General features: G+C 44.4%; 1 long non-coding RNA gene across 2 annotated transcripts; it reads left to right on the forward strand.

Moving 5' to 3' along the window:
* The first annotated feature begins 234 nt into the window (after nucleotides 1–234).
* On the forward strand, nucleotides 235–20,280 carry LOC128351343 (uncharacterized). Of its 2 annotated transcripts, XR_008319722.1 has the most exons (6): nucleotides 235–1,902; nucleotides 3,258–3,391; nucleotides 4,959–5,044; nucleotides 12,639–12,663; nucleotides 15,568–16,117; nucleotides 16,362–20,280. It is a non-coding gene; the product is annotated as an uncharacterized LOC128351343 (long non-coding RNA). The 2 variants fall into 2 exon arrangements; XR_008319721.1 differs by having other exon boundaries at nucleotides 235–3,391.
* The last annotated feature ends 221 nt before the right edge of the window (nucleotides 20,281–20,501 follow it).

Below are 20,501 nucleotides of genomic sequence, written 5' to 3' on the forward strand. Positions count from 1 at the left end.
TTTGAGCAGGGGGACTGGGAACTTTAAGAAAAAGAAGAGCAGTTCCTTTACTACCTACTGAGGTGAAGCAGGCTCTTGCTCCGGAATTCTTCTCCCTGCCCACATAACACGCACCTTAAAACCTCAACACTCTTTGGCCAGTTCAGGTATATACATTTGGCCCATAGAAAGGAGTGAAGCTGAAGGAGAAACAGGTATGGGCTTCTCTGGTGGAACGTATATAGGAGCTGGTGAGTGAGTGCGTGAGTGTGTGGGTTACCCTAGTAACCAGACCCAGAAGGTTCGGGGGGGGGGTGTTAAAAGGCAGTTGAGACAGAAGAGAGAGAGAGTTGGATTTAGTTGCATGGGAGTAGGAGGTCAGGTGTATTAGGCTGAGGGTTGAGAGATCAGTTAGTGTGTTCTGAACAGGAAAGGTTGTTCAAGGGAAGGGGTTGTGTGGATCTTGAAGGGTCAATGTGAGGAGGCTGGAGAACCAGCAGTGTTCTGGGCAGCTCCTAATAAAAGACAAGAAGGTCTGGAGGAATTCACTGTTTACAAGCCCAAGTTTAAGTACCTCTGTCCCAGTTATCTCACCTCTCTATACGTTACATTTTATCCAGAACAGCTGATTTACCTAGTAACTTGGTAAAGAAGCTTGAGTGCCCTGCTTTGCAGAGATCATTATTCTAATCTGTAAATAATAAACTTATTCTTGTTTTTTGTTTTATACCTCAAGTTTTGTTTCATTTTATATCCTGAATATATAGGCCTATCCTGTGCTTGCAAGGCTACGCAGCCAAAGGTGTTGAGTACTGAGAGCAGGGGAACAAGAATTTATATGGTGGCAGCGAGGGAAAGTAAAAGCTGACTGAATTCCCAGAACCTGGAGACTAAACTGTCATAGAACAATAAAAACAAATCATCTCCCTGGGACTGAGAGGGACATGAGGATGGGACCTTGACAGCTCCTCTTGAAAAAGGATTCATATTGCAATTTCTGCTTTGTTTGTGTGCCCATTATCAGAAGAGCATCTGTTCTGCTAAGTGAGCAAAGAGGCACCTTTTTAAAGTGGTGGTTCTCTTTATTTAGCAGGGGGAGAGAAACTGGCCCTAAACATCCCGAGCACAACATCCCTCCAGTGGCTATTGCTGGTGTCTATCTTATGTGTCTTTTTTAGATTGTGAGCCCTTTGGGGACAGGGAACCATTTTATTTATTTATTTATATCGATATAAACCGCTTTGAGAACTTTTTTTTGTTGAAAAGTGGTATATAAATATTCATCATATTCGTATTCTATTCCTTTCCAGGATTCATCTGTGCACCACAGCCAATATAGTTACTTCCACTGTGGCACCATTACATCTGGTGCCGTTGTTGGGACTTACATCTGGTGCTGCTGTTGATCCACCTGGGGCTGCATTTCTTGTACTGTTTCAATCTTCTGTAAACCACACTGGAGATTATATCAAAAAGTAGGATATAAATCTTTAAACTGAACAACTAAAGCAGAGCTAAGAACTTTAGAATATGCTCATACAACTCGAAGGAATATAGTCCTTCTCAACAAAATACAGCATTTTAAAAACATATATGGACAATTCAGAAACCACATATTCTGAAATGACCCCTCCAGAGGTACTTGCATGTAGGTTTATGTGTACTCAGCCTTACAGCTGTAGAAAAGCAAAAACCAATTTAAGCATTGCTTGTGTAAATGACTCTTCCGGGTGAAAATAAGACTGATCATGTTAAGAGGAAATGCTATCTTGAGAACCTTGTTTTACAGATGTAACATTTCTAATTAGAAAGAGCCAGAATTTTGGATTTGGAAGAAAGCAAAGAAAGCAGCACAATCACATTAATTGGAAAGCATTTCATTTGTGATGGCATTTTATACACCAGAGCTTTCTCAAGCAGAAGGTAATCTAACACTGAACCTTTCTACTGTCCTGAATCCCACCTTCCCTCCTGTTTAAACTCATTCGAAGTAATGAAAGTCCTTCTCTAAGGACTCATTTAGCACAATATCCAGCCTGTCCCAATTAGTAAACATTTTGCATCACTGATCTTACAATTAATAGGACAATAGTCTTCTAGCTAGTTGTGACATATTGACTACATCTCCAGCACTATTAATATCCTGTTGTCGGGGGACAATACAAGCATGCATTATAGTTGTCACATTTTAAAATTATGAGCATCCATTCCCAAACTGAATTCATTTAAAACTGTTTACGTATGTTGATGCAAATTGATTGATTGCACCCAGCCATTGTGCAATTTTCGCACTTGCATCATCCAGGCAGTTGAACTGCAAGTTTTATTCTTCACTCCAGAGGTTGGAGGTATTGGCAGGGCTAGCTGTATAGCTTGAGAACTCCAGACATATTTTTTGTTGCAGAGAGCAGATGGAAACAGGACTCCTTTCCAAGAACCACCTTGGGGCCTTGCTGGAGTTGGCTGGGTTGGGCAGTTGCTAAGGTCCAGAGCCTACCCATTGCAATGCATTGCCACCATTTTGGCTCTCTCTTGGGGCTAAGCCTGGTCAAGGATGCAGAGCCTGCTGCCTACAATCTAGCCAGGCCCAGCTCAAAGTGAGATTCTAACTCAGAGAGTAATTTTTCAAAATGATCTCAGTTTGAGTGTGGCTCATTCATGTTGGAATCATTATGCACTATCTCTGACTATGAGGTGAAAGTGCATGCCAGAATCCCTTGTGCTAGTCCATGGGCTTCCTGGAAGCTGGGGGGGCTTTGCTTTCCGTATACTTTCCATGTTGTTTTGACATTTGAATTGGTTCTTCTCTTGCCTCTTGATGTGACTAACCCTTCCTGGAACCCCTGTTCTGTCAAATACTGCAACTAGAATTATTTATTTATTTATTTATTTATTTGATTTATATGCTGCCCTTCCGAAAGTGGCCCGGGGCAGTATATGATAAGCTAGAAGAAGCTTTCAAAGTTGTGGAGCGGGCGGGGGGGGAGCGGGGGGAGTCATCTGCCCTGGAGCAAGGTTTTCAAAAATAATGGGTTGCATCCCAGTGAAGTTAATCATGACTAAATCCCACCAAAATGAATGGGACTAACTTAAATTATTCATGACTCATTTAATCTCATTGATTTCAATGGTGCTTTGTCATGACCAACTCAGTTTGGATGCCACCCAATGTACATTAGCTTTTGCTTCTTTTTTCTAGTATATATCTGTATCTATATATTGATGTTCATATCTACATATTTATTTCTATACCTATATTGTTCTTCCCTTCTGGATAGCCAGCCTTCTTAACTGATGGGATAGGTGCCTCCTGCAGCCTCTTTGGAGGTAGACTACAGTAGCAAATCAAGCTGGCAGGAGAGTTACTGAAAGAAGAAACAAATATATACTGACTGCCAGCAGAAGACTGGAGGTTTGAGAGTAACAATTTACATCTGAAATATTTCATGCATCTTGACATGTTATTTATTGTAATCTGCTTTGAGTCTTTGTGAGACAAGTTGGGGCAAGAATGCTCCAGTAAATAAACAGTCATAAATTATTTGACTCAGAACATTTACTTCCAAAAGTAATTGTGGATCTTGTTTAAACTGTTAGTACAATGAAAATAATCTCTGATTTCAATAGTTCTGCTGAGGCAAAAAACCTGAAATGACTGGGGTGAGGGAATGCTTTTTGGTCCCAGAATCTAGGAGATGACATGTAGACGAGTGCCTTTGAATGGTGAACAGTGCTACTAGACACAGAACTCTTGTATCAACAGAACAGAGACTTAGAGGAGCACAAAGACAAATAGCAAGTCTTAGCGTTTTGTAAGAGTAAGCTTGGGGGCATTTGGGCCTTAAAGATAAAGTGTGCCATCAAGTCAATTTTGACTCCTGACCTGGCACCCACAGAACCCTATGGTTTTCTGGTAGAATACAGGAGGGGTTTACCATTGCTGCCACCTCCTTTCAGCATCTTCTTATATCACTGCTGCCCAATATTGTACCAGCGAGGATTCGAACTGGCAACCTTCTGCTTGTTAGTCAAGCATTTCCCTGCTGCTAGGCCTTAAAGGCTTTTAAATGTGCTGATTTACAGTTTAGAGTTTCCTTTTGGGTTCAAAATACATACATGGTGCTGTCCATTGTGAATGGTGCATATGCTTTGAAATGGCCAAAGGGTTGTAGAGAAAGGATCTACCCTTCCCCCTATCCAGCAAGCACCCCAGGGCTTACAAATAAACTGTCCCACACTGCCTCAGTAAGATTGAGCACAATATTCCCAGCCTTCTGTTTAGAGAATTGGGAAGTTGGTGGGATGGAACGCAGATCTGATTTGCAACAAGTTGGGAATCCTGTTGTGGATAATTTGGGGTTTATCTGTGTGTGCAGATTGAGAGAAAGCTGGGTTGAGAGAACACACTAGGCTACACATGTGCACAACACCAATTTGTATGCATGGACCCTCACAGAAGTAGGGAGCTGTGCGTAGAAGGCCACCCTCATAAGTTGTAACTGGATGAAGGCATAAGACCTTGGTCACGTATTTGTGAAAAACCTTCAATGGCGGAGGTCCAGAAGAGCTATTTTTGGACCCAAGTAGAATGCTAGGTTGTTGTTGTTTTTAAACAGTAGATCATGCCATATCACCAAGTGGTTTTAAAAGCCCCTCTTCCATTTGAGAAAACAACTTTCCTTAGTTTTTGAGAAAGACAAGCCCAAAGTCCCCTTTGAGCATGGTGAAGCTGGTGTGATGGTGGGATCCTTTTGAATCTTGTATTCAGAAAGCTAGATTCAATACAATATATATTTAAGTCCATTATGCAAACTTGTTCATATGTTAATACAGAATGTAGCTATCTATCACTGTAACAAAAAGGAGTTTCTATTCATCTACTTTCATACTTCTTAAAAATACAATGGGTTGTGGATTTAGTTTTTTGGCAGTAGATGTGATCAAGTAATTAACTTTCAGCTGTCACTTTTTTGTGACAGTAAAATTATTTGCAGAACATAGAAGGAAAAGACACAACTCGGAAAGCAAATATTGCATGGGTGATCCTTTTTTCCTGCTTTGACAGGTATTGTGCCAATAAGCATCCTAACTTCTGCTTTAAAGAAACTTGTTTTTAAAAATAAATAAATTGCAAGATGGCATCCATGTTTCCAAGGGACTGGGATTGATGCCTGTAATTGTTCAAATTAATGACAAGGCTGGGATGGAAAGCATACTCTTAGAACAAAACATCTGGTTAAAAAATGCTGCTCAGACAGCACACAGAAAATTGCAGAATTGGCCTTTTCTACAGCATGATTGATGACAAAACTGTGGAGCAATATTCATTGTTTATCAAATGTCATACCACCTGTGGCATAAAAATAAAACATTTTCTATGTGAGGGATGAGAAACAGACATCTGATTTGTCCTAATAAGTTATTATTACCTGTACTTTTAAATGTGTAACATTTAAAGAATATTGCGGTTGGAACAAGATACCAAGTCCTGGAAAGGATGAAGGGTAATAGAAAGCTTTTTGTACCCTGAAATCTTACAGAATCTCTCAGGGTTTTTAAAGTCTTCTAGGAAAAACTCCTGAGAAATTTGCCTGTCACCAATATAATTGGGGTGTGTGTGTGTGTGTGTGTGTGTGTGTGTGTGTGTGTGTGTGTGTGTAATCCAGGCTGGATTCCATAGGAGTATACTGACTAAACATGGCAAGAGTCCAGATCAGTCACAGTAATTATGGCCTGTAGACAGCTCCTGTGAAGTTGGTTACAACATCAAGCTAGATTAAAAGGCCAACCAGATAAGCAGAGAGCTTCGAGTGTTGCTCCAGCAATAGCGTAGAGCCAAGTTTAAGTACTCCTGCAACAAGATAGGTGTCTCAGACTCTGCCTCCTTAGAGGAAAACTGTTCCTCTAAGCTTAGGATAGGGTCATGACCTATTCTGAAGGCAATTCTGAATAGAAGTGTAGTAGAGCTAAGAAGCCCTCCTGCTGCCCCTAAACTGAGATGATCCTTCCTTGAGGCAAAGTGAGGCAGTTACATCAAGCAGCAGATTACTGGGGTACCAGTGGATGGCACAATGCCCTTTGCTGCCCCCCCCACCTCACCTGCTTTCTGCCACTGCCTGGGGTGGATACATAAGGTGAAGTGAGGTGTTGACCTCAGGCAGTGCCTCCCGCATGGAGTGGTAAGTAGGGATGTGCATGAAACCGGTTCGGAGGCCCTTTATGGTTCGGAGGCCCTTTATGGTTCGGAGGCCCTTTATGGGCCTCCGAACCGGTTCGAAAGGCAGCCGGTTCTGCTGGTTTGATGGTGGGGTGTGTGTGTGCTGCTTTAAGAGCAGGGGCAGGTGCACTTACCCCTCCCTCCGCTCTTCCCCCACCGGTGCACCTTTTTTCTAAAGTCCATTGGGGTGGCAGCATATCTCCCTGCCGCCCCGTTGCCCCTGTTTACTGGATACAACCGGAAGTATCTGATGCACCTGCCGGCACAGGCACATGTATGTCACATGCACACACGCGCATGGCAGGCGTGTGCGCACAATGGCACAATGTGCATGCACAGGCACTTCGGATACTTCCGGTTGTATCCAGTAAACGGGGGCAATGGGGCGGCAGGGAGGTACGCTGCCACCCCAATGGACTTTAGAAAAAAGGAGCACCGGCAGGTGAAGAGCGGAGGGAGGGGTAAGTGCACCCTCCCCCACTCTTAAAGCAGCACCCCCTCACACACCATGAAGCCACCTCGCCTGGTTCTGTGCACATCCCTAGTGGTAAGTGCAGGCATCTCCCTCCCACTTACCACCCTGGGTGTCACTCACTTGCCTACTACTCCTGGTTCACCTTATCACCTCGCCTCATCACCACAGGGATGGATTTTAAACTTCAGATTCAGCAGTGAGAGCCGTGAGAAAAGCTTCTTCACCTGCAGGGTAAAATCCATCCCCACGGCGATGAGGAGGAATGGACACATGAGGGAGTCAGTGCTATTCCCACCCGCTCATGTCAACCTCTGCTTCAGGGGCTGGGGACAGTGCTGCCTCTCTCACACACACCTTCCGCCCTTCCCCACTGCTGCAAAAACTGGTTTTAAACTGCAGGTTCAGCAGCGTCATCACTTTTACCTAAACATGAAAACTGAGTATTTTAGACTTTGTGGCACCCTTTTGCTTGTTTGTTTTTTGGCAGGCAAATATAAAATCATAAGCAATCAGCTGTTCACAACTGAAGCCTGCCAAGGAGCCACTGCTCAGGGACAGGGAGTACTGACTGTCTCCGTCATTGATGGATTGCACAGCTATGCAGGCCAGTGTAGAGAAGACTGTGCAGCATTTAGGCTGGCTTCAGAACCCGAGACAGCACACTGAGCTGAAGCAAGACTAGAGATAAGCAACAGGGCCAGGTAACTTGAAATATTGCTCCAGTCTCCAGTAGGTGTGTGAAGGCATGAGACACAAACCGCTTCAGTATTGTAAATAATATGCGTTAGAATGCTGGCTGGACTCTGTGTTGCTGGCAGGGTCAAAGGTTCATGCCTGATCCCCCCCCCCCCAGTTTCACATTTAGAATATCAGTTGACAGTTTGGTTTTGGGGGGGAAAGATATTTTGAAAAATGGAGGGAACTTTGAGTTCTAATTGGTTTGTTTGAAAGACTGTGGGAACAAAAATATGTATCTATAGAGAGAGAGAGTTTAGGAGAGTCCTGGAGTTAGTCTGCAGGAGAGGACTGGAGAAAGCCATGTTGGAGATGGAGTTCCAGTGCATGGACCTTTGGCATCAACTATCCTAATGACCACTAAGGGCATTGGGAGTAGAGGTAGTTAGTGTGGGTCTCCTTACCTGTCCCTACTCTCCTCTACTCTATGACCCCTGTCTTGACTCCTCAGGTACTTCCTGTAGTGAGTCAGCCCTCCTCTTTTCTTCCTAGAGAGAAGGTGGAAACATATCTCTCTCTCCCTACCTATTCATTATGTAGCCAGATAGGTAGAATAGACCTTTCCTATCTCAAAATGTACTTCACCAATAAATTAACCTAGTATTTAGATTGTACAACAATCTCCATGCATGTTCTTTAAATGGCTGCAACAACTAAACTCTGCACTCTACTCTGTAACTGGCATGGGTAGCTTCTTTTGTTGGCTCTTTGCTAATTAACCACAAACCCCAATAAGTCAGTGTGCAGTCTGGAAAAGAGGAAGAAAGGAAGTCTTTCTGAAGACACAGTGAGAGAACCAGAGCTGAGGAATTGCTAGCACAGACAGAGATTCAGTGCTGCGGCTGGAACAAGAGCTGTAATCACAAAGAAGAACCAGGCTGGGTTGGTCCCCAGGCCTGAACAGTGTCCAGGATAAAAGACTGCTCAACAAGCCAGCTGCTGAGAAGAAAGTAACTGCAGAGGACTCTGTGTAGGCACCAGTTTAGGTAGCTTAGTTTATGCATTTTCCCATCCATTTCTTTCCTCCTGTATGCTCTTTTGGTACTTGGTTTATGTTCTAAATTTAGCTGTGTAAACAGACTAAAAAGTTAACATTTTAAATGAATACCCTCCCCACGCAAATAAACATTATATAAAAATGAGAAGCTTGTTTAATTGTCTCCACCCCATGCCTATAAGTGTTTCCACTCTACTGAGTTTTTGGTAATTTTTGCATAAGCGTAAGGCAGGGGCATAACTATAATAGGGCAAGGGGAGACAGTTGTCTGGGGGCCCACTGCCTTGGGGGTGCCCCAGAGGCAAGTCACATGACTGACTCCCCCAGCCGTGCACCCACCCGGGCTTCTTTCAGTTGTATTCATCCTCCGAAACTGATGTGAGTGTTAAGACCTGGAGCTACCAGAACAGCATGTCTTTCTCTGTTACTATTAAATGACTTCTGTTGTGGCGCATAGGTGTTGTGTGTGTGTGTGTGTGTGTGTGTGTGTGTGTGTGTATCTCAAATTTTTACTATGCTTTTTGTTACCACTATTCAGTCTCATTTAAGATTTCTTTACTTCATGAGCTGAGTTTCAGTGAGGGGGGGCATTTTAAAATCTTGTCTCTGGCCCCACTTCAACCTTGCTATGCCCCTGATGTAAGGGCAGTTGTAGTAGACCCAGCCAAACAAAAAGTCTACTTGGTGGCCATGGTAAAAGTATAGGTGGGATAGGCAGCTATTTCTCCACAAGGTGTCAGGTCTTCTACGGGCTGAAATGCTTCTTCAGGGAGATATGTTTCTAGGTCTTGCTTCACTGGAAGAGATCAGCTCCTGATTAAAAATATCAGCTCTGGCTTCTGAGGTGTACACACCTTCAAGTCTGGTGTGTCTGCTGTTCCCCTGGAGAGTAGTACAGTAATAATAAGATGTCTGGAACTTCTGTGGGGTGGAAGTCATCAATATCTGAGGATATTGGCAAGAAAATATGCTCAGAAGCAGGAGACAGAGGAAACATATTTCCTTGGGGTATTTTTTGCTCTTCATATGAGAAAGGCTTTTCAAGATGGCTTGCCTCTGAGGTTGCTTCCCAAAATGGTCCAGGGAAAGGGCTCCCCATTTCTCAGGCTTTGTGGTCCAGAATTTCTTCCAATGCAGAAGTGTCTGAATCTCAGTTCTTGACTGTGGCAGGTGTGAAATCCTAAATACTATTGCATGTCTACCATCAAACACTGTCAAATTTACTGCATACAGGTGGACCTCATTAGTTGCGTTTCTCACATTTGTGGTTCCATGTATCCATGGTCGAGCAATTGACACCCGACCTTGGTATACGTGGTATTAAAAAGGGTTTAAAACCACATATCCGTGGTTCGTAGGTAGCCAGAAATTACCTCTGAGGTAATCTCCAGCCACCATTTTGCAGCTCAGAGCCATCTTGTGGCTTAAAAAAAAATTTAAAAATTCCACCATGATTTTTCATGGGGAAATGGTGGGATTTTGGATTTTGGTGGGCATTGCTGAACAGCTGGGGACCCGCAGAGCACAGAACAGCACTTTCCTGCTATTATTTCTGTCTTTTAAAGAATTTTTAGCCTTTTTTTTTTGCCCTCCAGGAACCCTACCCACCAATCTCAATTGATTCAATGTCCCTTTTCCATGGTTTCAGCTGAGAATGGAACCCGCGTGGATAATGAGGTCCACCTGTATTGCTGCATGTCCATGACTGCTTATTGTTCTGTATCAAATATTGACATCAGCTCTCATAGTATGTCAAATGCTTTATATAGATGTCTGAATATTCAGTGAATATTTGAGAATCTGGAAAAAATCTGGGAATATTCAGCCCCAGAATTTAAAGCACAGAATCTTGAACTGAATATTTAGGAGCCAGTTCATTTTCAGCTCTGTTTGTATCAACTTCTCTAAGACTTTCCTGTTATTGCCTGTAGAAGGTAGCAGTCTCTTTTCCTCTCTGTTTTTGATGGCTCCAAGTATCCACAGCAGCAGAATTGTTGCCTTGGATACTCAGTCATCTTAGTGGGGTGTTTTTGTTGGGTTTTTTCTTTTTTCCGGAACTGTGTGATCTCTGCCAGTAACTTGATCATCACGACTTTGCATAGATGTTATATGCGCAAGCAAAAGGCAATTGCTTTAAGTGACAATCAAGAGTGGTACAGAAACATAAGAACTACATAACAAAATAGCTACTTGGGAGTTAATGCTGTTTTAAGCATTCATTACAATAATAATTGTGTCATAAAATAAGTTGCTTGGAAATGAATCTATTCTACAGTTTCCCAGTTCTTTACTGTTTCCTTTCCACTGCTTTCATCTTTGGAAAACAGGGAGCTGCCTATAAGCATTCATGTTGCTGTCATCTTACACAGCCAGTTTGTGGGGGCAGCTGCATTACTGTTTTCTAAAAGCAATATAGAATGTTAGGTTTCAGAATCATAGCCCGTTGTTACAATGCTGTGGTAAGGGGGGATGCAAGGGAGATCTTGTTTTCCTATTGAGAGTTCTCCTGATTGTAGCTTGAGTGAATTGATTCAAGCTGAAGTGAGATGACTTAAGTGAAAGGCCAGTAATTGGGGAAAGGGTGGGCTTGGGACATATTTGCCTGCCCCAGATCCTGTTGCCTCAAAGTTCTGGTGACAATTATTTTTGCCTTGAGGCTTTTCCAAAATGACATCTTGTATTCTGACACCCCAGGCAGCCTTAAGAAATTACATATAAAATTGTTAGTGTAAGAGATATGCCTCATATGGGGGAGAGTTAATTGCGGCAGGAGCACTCTTGGAACTGAAAATGGTCTAGTGGAAACAACCCTAAAAGAACACCCCCACCCTCCCTGCCCCATTGGCTGGCTTCCTGAAGAAATGCACAGGCATTTGAATGCTTTGGTTACATAATAGTATGATTATGAAAAATGAAAATAGCAAGTAGATGGATGAAAGGGAAATGCAAATTAAACATAGCAGCTCACTGTGAAGGACCAGAAGGAAAGGCACCAGCAGTGTCTCAAGTTGAGTGACTGCAAAGATCAGGAGATAAAAGGCTTGTTCTAAGCTAATTTTTGGAGCTCATATCCGTGGTAGACACACAAAAAATAGACACACAAAAAATATCAGAATAGGTTGCCTGCCTTGCTTTTCTGAGGATATCTGAGCAGGACCCTAGATTTAGGTTAGGAGTGCCCCTAGACCAAGTTATATGTTAGTGATCCTAGGCAGCCCTAAGACTGAGCTTTCTAGCTGCCAAATAGTGAAATAAAAGACTGAACACTGAATCAGCTACTTTGAATTTATTAAAAAACTATGACAAGAATACCCAGAGACACACACATGATGACAGACAGTTCCAAAAGCAATAGATGTGTGAGTGTTATTGATAGCTGCATGTTTAAGCATTTGAGCTTCAGTGCTGAATTAATAGTGGTTGAAATGGCAGGAAAAATAATAAACTCCATGGCATGATATACTGCACCCACCCCACCCCCACTGCTACATTTCAAGTGCTTATTTTTAAATTGATTATCATCAAGTAATTAAGTTCACAAACTTAGCATATGATATCTAGGGTAGATGTTTCCCAATATCCTTCTGGAAAGAAGCTAGAGACAGAGGGCATTTGGCCTTAATTCTTTTTTATTCATTTCCCCTAAGTGTATGGCATTTCTCCACTTCACTTGTGGATACTGAATGTTGTGACCCGCTCTGCACAGGACCATGTGTTGTGAGTGAAGACACAAATGTGTTTTCAGATGAGGATGATGAGGCTACCAGGCCTTCATTTACCCAGCAGCTTGAGAGTGTAAAAATGTGTCCCTCCCAAGCAATAAAGAAGTTCCTGAGCCATATGATCCCACCTTCATTACCAGGCTACCACTGCCACTGAAAGCCAGCCACAACATATACCCTCAGTGCCAAAAACAGTGAAGGCAGGGAGCTCAGGTGGAGGCAACATCCAAGAGACATAGTGCCCACATAGCTGTCTAAAAAAAAAAAAATCTCTAGAAAATATAAATCAAGTGAAGAATATGCAAGTATCAACAGAGAAAACAAAAGCCCACAGAATGCTCCTGGGAAGGGGTGGGATAAAGGAGACCTCTATCAATCAGGGATAAAAGGTTGCCGGCTTGCTTTGATCGTACTGGTACAATATCCTTGCTTTCCCTTTTTTTTTGGCATTGGAGTAGATAGCCTTCATGTTGGATACTAGTACCTGACAAGCTCTATCCTGCTCTGTTCTAGGTTCTGTGACTTCAACCTCCAACTGGTGAGCCACCACACTTCTCTGAACACCCTACCTGAACTTTCTTCATTATCTCAGCACTGAGCTTAGATTAAAACATCAAGATCCTCAACTATGAAACCCTTGAAAATCCTCCAAAAGCCACAACGTAGTAATCTTTTCATTAAGACTAGCCCAAATGATACACAGCCATGAGCAGCAACCTTTTGAGTTCTTCAGAATACTTCATTAGGGTAAATGTTAAGCAAAGCATAACAAAGGGAAGAGGGGGAGAATCTGGGCATGTAGTAGGAGTCCAAACGTTTGCAGTGTAACAGTCTTAAAACTGAGTATAGGAAGAGTTATGGACACTTAATTAGGTTAGCCTTACAAAGACACACCCTGATTTCAAGATGCACCCTAAGTTTCTGGGTCAAGAATAAAGGCTGCTATAGAAAATATCTAGCAGTTACTTAGTTCCATCTCTAGCACTAATCAAAGCACAGGGAGTTCTTGTAAGGCAGAAGGCAGAAGTAAAGGAGAAATGACTCTGCTCTTTTTTGCCTCTGCCCCACCTTTCCCCAGGTGTGAGACATTTCTGGGGCTGTGGTGCTGCTGCTATCTAGAGCTGGCTATATAGAGCTGGCAGGGGCACGAGCCTCTTGGTGCGAGCCAAAGGGCGAGAGCACAAGGGCTCTCGTCCTTGTGGCTCTCAGCCGTGGAGTGAGTTGCCTGGGGCCTTAGAAGACCTTCCTTTTTTCTATTAAGAAGCCAACAAGCGTCTGAATGAGAGACAGCATGAGTGTGGATCTGGTTTTTATCAAGCCAAGGAGCTGTGGCAGGTTAGGCTGAGGGATGTGTCTGGGGGAGCAGAAAAGTGGAGATGAGGTGGGGGCAGCAATATCACAAGTAGCAGGCAGAGGGAGCTGTGGCAGTGGGAGTTGGGCAGGCCATTACAGGGGGCAACGGTTCAGGCAGTTGAGGCCTGTTCTTTTTTCCGGCTCTTCTCCCAACCCTGTGGTCTCAGGGAGCTCTGAAAACACTCCCTCAAGGTTTAGGGTGCTGCTGCTGAATGTCAGGTCAGTCAATGTAAAAACATCTCTCATCCACGATCTGATTGTGGATGAGCATGCTGACCTGGTATGTGCGATCTGGTTGGATAAGCTGGGAGGGGTTGGTCTCTCTCAGCTCTGTCCTCAAGGTTTCCTGATCATGCAGCAGCCCCACCTGGAGGGTCGGGGAGGGGGCGTTGCAGTCATCTATCCAGAGATCGTTCCCATTTCCAAGTGCCCTGTCAGGAAATCTCAGAATTTTGAGTGTTTGTCCTTGAGGGTGGGCCTCCGAGATAGGCTGGGGATTCTGCTGGGGTACCGACCACCCCACTGCACTTCAGCCTCCCTACTTGAGCTGGCGGGGGTGGTCTCGGAGGTGGCCTTGGGCTTACCCCAAACTTATTGTCTTGGAGGATTTCAATGTCCATGCTGAGGCCGCCCTAGTAGGTGCCGCTCAGGATTTCATGGCCTCCATGGCAACCAGGGGCCTGTCTCAGCTGGCATCGGACCCTACAAACATGGCAGGACACACTCTGGATCTGTTTTTTTGCCAGGGAATAAATGATCTGGCGGTGGGGGAGTTTGAGATAACTCCCTTATCATGGACAGATCATCATCTGGTGGGGTTCAGTTTGACTGCTCCGTCTGCCCTCTGCAGGGGTGGTGGACCGATTAGGATGGTCCACCCACTGAGGCTTATGAATCCGCTTGTTATCCAGATGGTCCTCGGGGAGTTTCCAGTGTCCAGAGCTGGTGACCCTGTCGAGGCCCTGGTGAATCTCTGGAATAGCCCAGGCTGTTGACGCGGTTGCTCCTAAACGCACTCTCCGGCTTGGTGGCGCCTGATCTGCTCCTTGGTTTTCCTCGGAGCTTAGGGTGATGAAACAACTCGGGCGACGGCTAGCAATAGCAATAGCAATAGCACTTACATTTATATACCGCTCTATAGCTGGAAGCTCTCTAAGCGGTTTACAATGATTTAGCATATTGCCCCCAACATTCTGGGTACTCATTTTACCGACCTCGGAAGGATGGAAGGCTGAGTCAACCTTGAGCCCCTGGTCAGGATTGAACTTGCAACCTTCTGGTTACAGGGCGGCAGTTTTACCACTGCGCCACCAGGGGCTCATTGAACGACGCTGGAGGAAGAGTTGTGACTAGGGATGTGCACTGAACTGCGGAGGTGTGGTCTGGCACCAGCAGGGGTCTCCCTTTAAAGGTGGGGGGTGGGTTTTTGCACTTAACCCTCCCGCCGCTTCCCCTCCACCGGCACTCCATTTAAAAAAAAAATTTTTTGGGCGGCAGCGTTCCTCCCTGCCCCCGCACGCGCAATAGCTACTTCTGGTATTTCCAGCCAACAATGGGGGCAGGGGCGGCAGGGAGGAACGCTGCCACCCCAAAAACATTTCAAAAAAATGGAGCAATGGGGGGGGAGTGGAAGGAGGGGTAAAAGCAACCCCCCATCCTTAAAGAACCCCCCCCAGCGCCGGACTGCCGGACCGGGCCACATTCAAACCGGTTCAGAAGCCTCTAATTATGGCCTCTGGACCGGTTCGTGCACATCCCTAGTCATGACTAATCTGACCGAACATGGGCTAGAGCCCATTTTAGGGACTACTCTGTGGCGGTGGGGGCGGTGAAGAAACATTTTTTTGCTGCCTCCACTGCATCTGCTCAGTGCAGACCAGCGGAGCTGTTTCGTGTAGCAAAGACATTGCCGCACACATCCCCCCAGGTAATGGGGGAGGAATCATCTACAGCCTGTTGTGATCAGTTTGTGTGTCACTTTGCAGATAAATTTGCTCACATCCATGCTGATCTGGACTTCAGAGTTTTGACAGTTCCAGCAGACATGCCTCTGGTACCATCTGGTCCTATTGTGTTGGATTCTTTTCAGTTGGTGCAGCCTGAGGATGTGGACAAGATCCTAGGCAGTGTGCGGGCGACTTCGTGCACTCTTGACCCTTGCCCTTCATGGCTAATAAAAGCTGCCAGGGAGGGGACAGGCAGATGGTTGGAGGTGATTATTAATGCCTCATTAAGGGAGGCCAGGATGCTATTGTGCCTCAAAGAGGCGATGGTAAAACCATTGTTAAAAAAGCCCTCCCTTGATCCCTCCAACCTGGACAACTATAGACCTGTCTCCAACCTGCCCTTTTTGGGGAAGGTGATAGAGCATGTGGTGGCGTCCCAGCTGCAGAGGGTCTTGGATGATACGGATTATCTGGACCCTTTTCAATCTGGCTTCCGCCCCGGATATGGAACTGAAACTGCCTTGGTCGTTGGATGACCTACGCCAGTGGATGACCTACGCCAGGTGGATGACCTACGCCAGGAACTAGACAGGAAGAGTGTGTCCCTGTTGGTTCTGCTGGACCTCTTAGTGGCGTTCAATACCATCAACCATGATATCCTTCTGGATTGCCTCTCGAGTGTGGGAATTGGAGGTATGGCGTTGGAGTGGCTCTGGTCCTTTCCTGGGGGGGGGGGAGTCCAGAAGGTGGTGCTGGGGAACTACTGCTCGGCCCAGTGGCCATTGGCCTGTGGGATCATGCAGGGTTCGGTTTGGTCCCCCATGGTGTTCAACATCTACATGAAACTGCTGGGAAAGGTCATCCAGGGATTTTGACTGAGTTATCAGCAATATGCATATGACACTCAGCTCTATCTCTCCTTGTCACCTAATCCTAGGGAGGCTGTGGATGTCCTGAATCGGGGGCTGGAGCCTGTGATGGGTCGGATGTGGGCTAATAAACTGAGATTGAATCCAAGATTGAATCTTGACAAGACGGAGGTAATGTTGGTCAGTAGGAGAGCCAATCGGGATTTGCCTTTGTAAAGAAGCAGATGAAACAGTGGGCCACCTAATCAGCTGTTGTAAAAAGATCGCACAGACTGACTACAAACAAAGGCATGAGAAGGTAGCAGGGATGATATACTGGAACATCTGCAAAAAATACAAGCTACCTGTAGCCAAAGATTGGTGGGACCATAAAATTGAAAAAGTTGTAGAAAATGAAGATGCAAAAATATTATGGGACTTCCGACTACAAACAGACAAACATCGGCCACACAATAAACCAGATATAACTGTAGTCGAGAAGAAAGAAAAACAAGTCAAAATAATCGACATAGCAATACCAGGGGATAGCAGAATAGAAGAAATAGAAATAGAAAAAAGTAACAAAATACAAAGATGTACAAATTGAAATTGAAAGGTTGTGGCAGAAGAAGACCAAAATAATCCCTGTAGTAATTGGTGCCCTAGGTGCAATTCCAAAACACCTTGAAGAGCACCTCAACACCATAGGGGCCACAGAAATCACCATCAACCAATTACAAAAAGCAACTTTACTGGGAACAGCCTATATTCTTCGACGATATCTATAATAACAACAACAACAACAATACTGATAATAAAATTCAGCCATCCCAGGTCCTTGGGAAGGACTCAATGTCTGGATAAAACAAACCAGGCAATAAAACCTGTCTGACTGTGTAAAAAAGAAATAATAATAAATAATAATTATTATTATTATTATTAATAATACCATAGGGGCCACAGAAATCACCATCAGCCAATTACAAAAAGCAACTTTACTGGGAATAGCCTATATTCTGCGACGATATCTATAACAACTGATAATAAGATTCAGCCATCCCAGGTCCTTGGGAAGGACTCGATGTCTGGATAAAACAAACCAGTCAATGACACCTGTCTGACTGTGTAAACAAGAAATAATAATAATTTGGGATCCTACCAATGCCTTAGTGAAGTGGTGCTTCTTCCATATGACTGACAGGAAGAAGGTGAGTGAGGAAATTGGGTTGAAGCCAGATAGTCTTTAATACTGCTGCTGCCAGATTCAGAGAAGTTGGCAGAAAAAATTGCTACATTATTGGATTAGTAGTTTCCTAATGGCTTTTGAGATAGAAGCAAATGGAACCACTAGTTGGGGCAGTAATTCCACAACTGTGAGCCACAACAAAACTGTTATAGAATGTCAGGGGGGAAATTCTCAAAGGTGCATGCGAGTCCAAAGTACCCACAGCCCCAATAAGCTGCGTGCTGTGTCACTGCATTGCACTGGAAGCAGATAAACCCACTATGCAAGTGAATCTCTACCTCATTTCCAGTGTAGAGTCACAGCAGTGTTACCTGTCCTGGGAAGAGTAAATGTGGTGTCTCTGCACGAGTCACTGCCTCCTTCCAATCTGAAAGCACACTGTGACTCATACAGAAACATAGGGAGAGGGCTCCTCTGATAATGGGTAGTTGTTAATCTTGTTGGAGCTAGGACACTGGCAGCATCAGCTCTCAGCTGCAATGTCTCATAGTGACCACTGGGGGGGCGGCTTTTAGGGTCATGGGTAAAAGTGCTGGATTCCACCCCTCCGTTCTTCCAGTGTTAGGCTCTCCAGTGTTTTGTCTCTCCAGAGAGGGCTGTTTCTCTTCAGCCATGAGCTACAGCTGAAATTAAGTTGCAGGTTTTTCCACATTTGTTTGTAACGTTTTCTTTAAATAAATCCTTGTAGTTCTTCAATACTGAAGAAGAACTACAAAATACAAGGTGCTAGTTATTACCCACAAAGCCCTAAACAGCTTAGGCCCTGGGTATTTAAGAGAACATCTTCTTCACCACGAGACCCAACATCTGTTAAGATCATCCAGAGAGATTTCTTCAATCCTCAAATGACCACTAGGGGCATTGGGAGTAGATGCCCCTGGTGGCGCAGTGGTAAAACTGCTGCCCTGTAACCAGAAGGTTACAAGTTCGATCCTGACCAGGGGCTCAAGGTTGACTCAGCCTTCCATCCTTCCGAGGTCGGTAAAATGAGTACCCAGAATGTTGGGGGCAATATGCTAAAATCATTGTAAACTGCTTAGAGAGCTCCGGCTATAAAGCGGTATATACAGTGGACCCTCGACTTACGAACTACTCGACATCCGATGTTTTCGACTTACGAACGACAAAAATGGCCGCACGCTTACGAATTTTTCGAGCTACGAACGGAAACCGTTGGCGGTTTAGATGCGGTTTCCTCAACTTACGAATTTTTAGATGCGGCTTACTCGACTTACAAATTTTTTTAGACCTCCGTGGGTACGCTTTTCGACTTACGAAATTTTCGACCTCCGAACGTGCATTCGGAACGGATTAACTTCGTAAGTCGAGGGACCACTGTAAATGTAAGTGCTATTGCTATTGCTATTTGTCTGCGGTTGCTGCCAACTCATTTGGTGGCTACTTGGGAATGGGCCTTCTCCGTTCCTGCCCCTGGACTTTGGAATGTGCTCCCTGTTGAAATAAGAGCCTCTGCCCTGTAAATCACCCTGAGCTATTTTTGGAAGGGTGGTATATAAATCAAAATTTATTCACCCAGGCTTAATTAGATTTATGGTTTTAAATTTGTAATATTGGTTTTAAATGATTCTAATGTTTGTTTAAATGATTTTAATCATTTAATTGATTTAGTTTTGAATTTAATTGTTTTGTTTTTAACCCTGAGCCATTTTTGGAAGGGCAGTATATAAATCAAACAAATACATACTAAAGAACTGTCTGAAGACCTTTTGCTTTGCTGCTTTCTCACCAAACTGGTTTTGCTCTGCTATTTGGGGACTGAACTGCCATTCTTCCCCTACAAATCTTTCACACACCTGAAAGTAAACCTCCTAAGGTGCAGTTCTAATTTAAGTGTGTGCACGGTCAAACCAGATAATCAGGCACTTCACTGTCTTTTCATTTTTCAAAAATAGCAGCTGTAGGGGCTCCTGATCCAGACTGGGAACCTGTTAGTATTGGAATGGGGGGTGGGGGTTAAATGCTTCACCCCACACACCAAGGGCAAGCAAAAGTTATCCCCCTGAAGCTGTTATCTGCCTGGGAAGGAATCTGCTATGGGCACTAATGGCAGCTTTCCTTCACCAGCTTCAAGGCAAGGGTGCACGATACACATTGGGATTTCAGTGCAAGGAGAAAGGGTTAAGTCCCTGTCCCAGTCCACCCACACTGTGGTCCCAGTCCAGACTGGGGTCCTGCTCATCCCTCCACCTTAACAAACTTAACACCTTAACACCTTAACGCAGCTACTCATCCCTCCACCTTAACAAAGAATAGAAAGATGATGAATTCATCATTATGATGGACCCAGTTGCTTGATATTCTCATGCATTAACCATTAGGCTCCAGGGCAGAACTATGTAGTGAGCATGGTGAGTGGAGGTCGTTCTGTAAAGCCAGACATTGAGTGTAATATTATACCAGGAAGCAAAAAGACCAGCGGGAGCTCCAGAAGAAAACTGCAGGTATGAGTTGTTGGAGATGAACTTCCAGTGCATCGACCTTTTGCACCAACTGTCCAAATGACCACTAGGGGCATTGGGAGTAGAGACAGTGATTAAGGGTCTCCCTATCTGTCCCTACTCTATGACCCCTGTTCTGACTCTGCAGCACTTCCTGTGCTGAGTCACAATCCTTCCTTTCCTCCTAGAGAGCAGATGGAAACATCTCTCTCTCTCTCTCCTTACCTATCCACTATGTAGTCCTTTAGATTAGAGATAGGTCTTTCCTATCTAAGTGTATTTAACCAATAAATATTTAGTGTTTAGTCATACAAGGATCTCCATGTGTTTTCTTTAAATAGCTGCAATATCCGAACCATCCTCTGCTACCTACTCTGTAACTGGAGTGTGTGCTCATTCCCTAGTGCTCTGCTGTTTTACCTATTGTGGGTAAAAATCAACAACCTCTAACATGAGTCTGTGTAATTGGGAGGGGAGAACTAGCAGGTAGGGAAAAGAGAAGGTAGGATAGGGGGCTTCCCCTC

This window comes from Hemicordylus capensis, chromosome 3 (genome assembly GCF_027244095.1).
Source record: "Hemicordylus capensis ecotype Gifberg chromosome 3, rHemCap1.1.pri, whole genome shotgun sequence".
NCBI lineage: Eukaryota > Metazoa > Chordata > Lepidosauria > Squamata > Cordylidae > Hemicordylus > Hemicordylus capensis.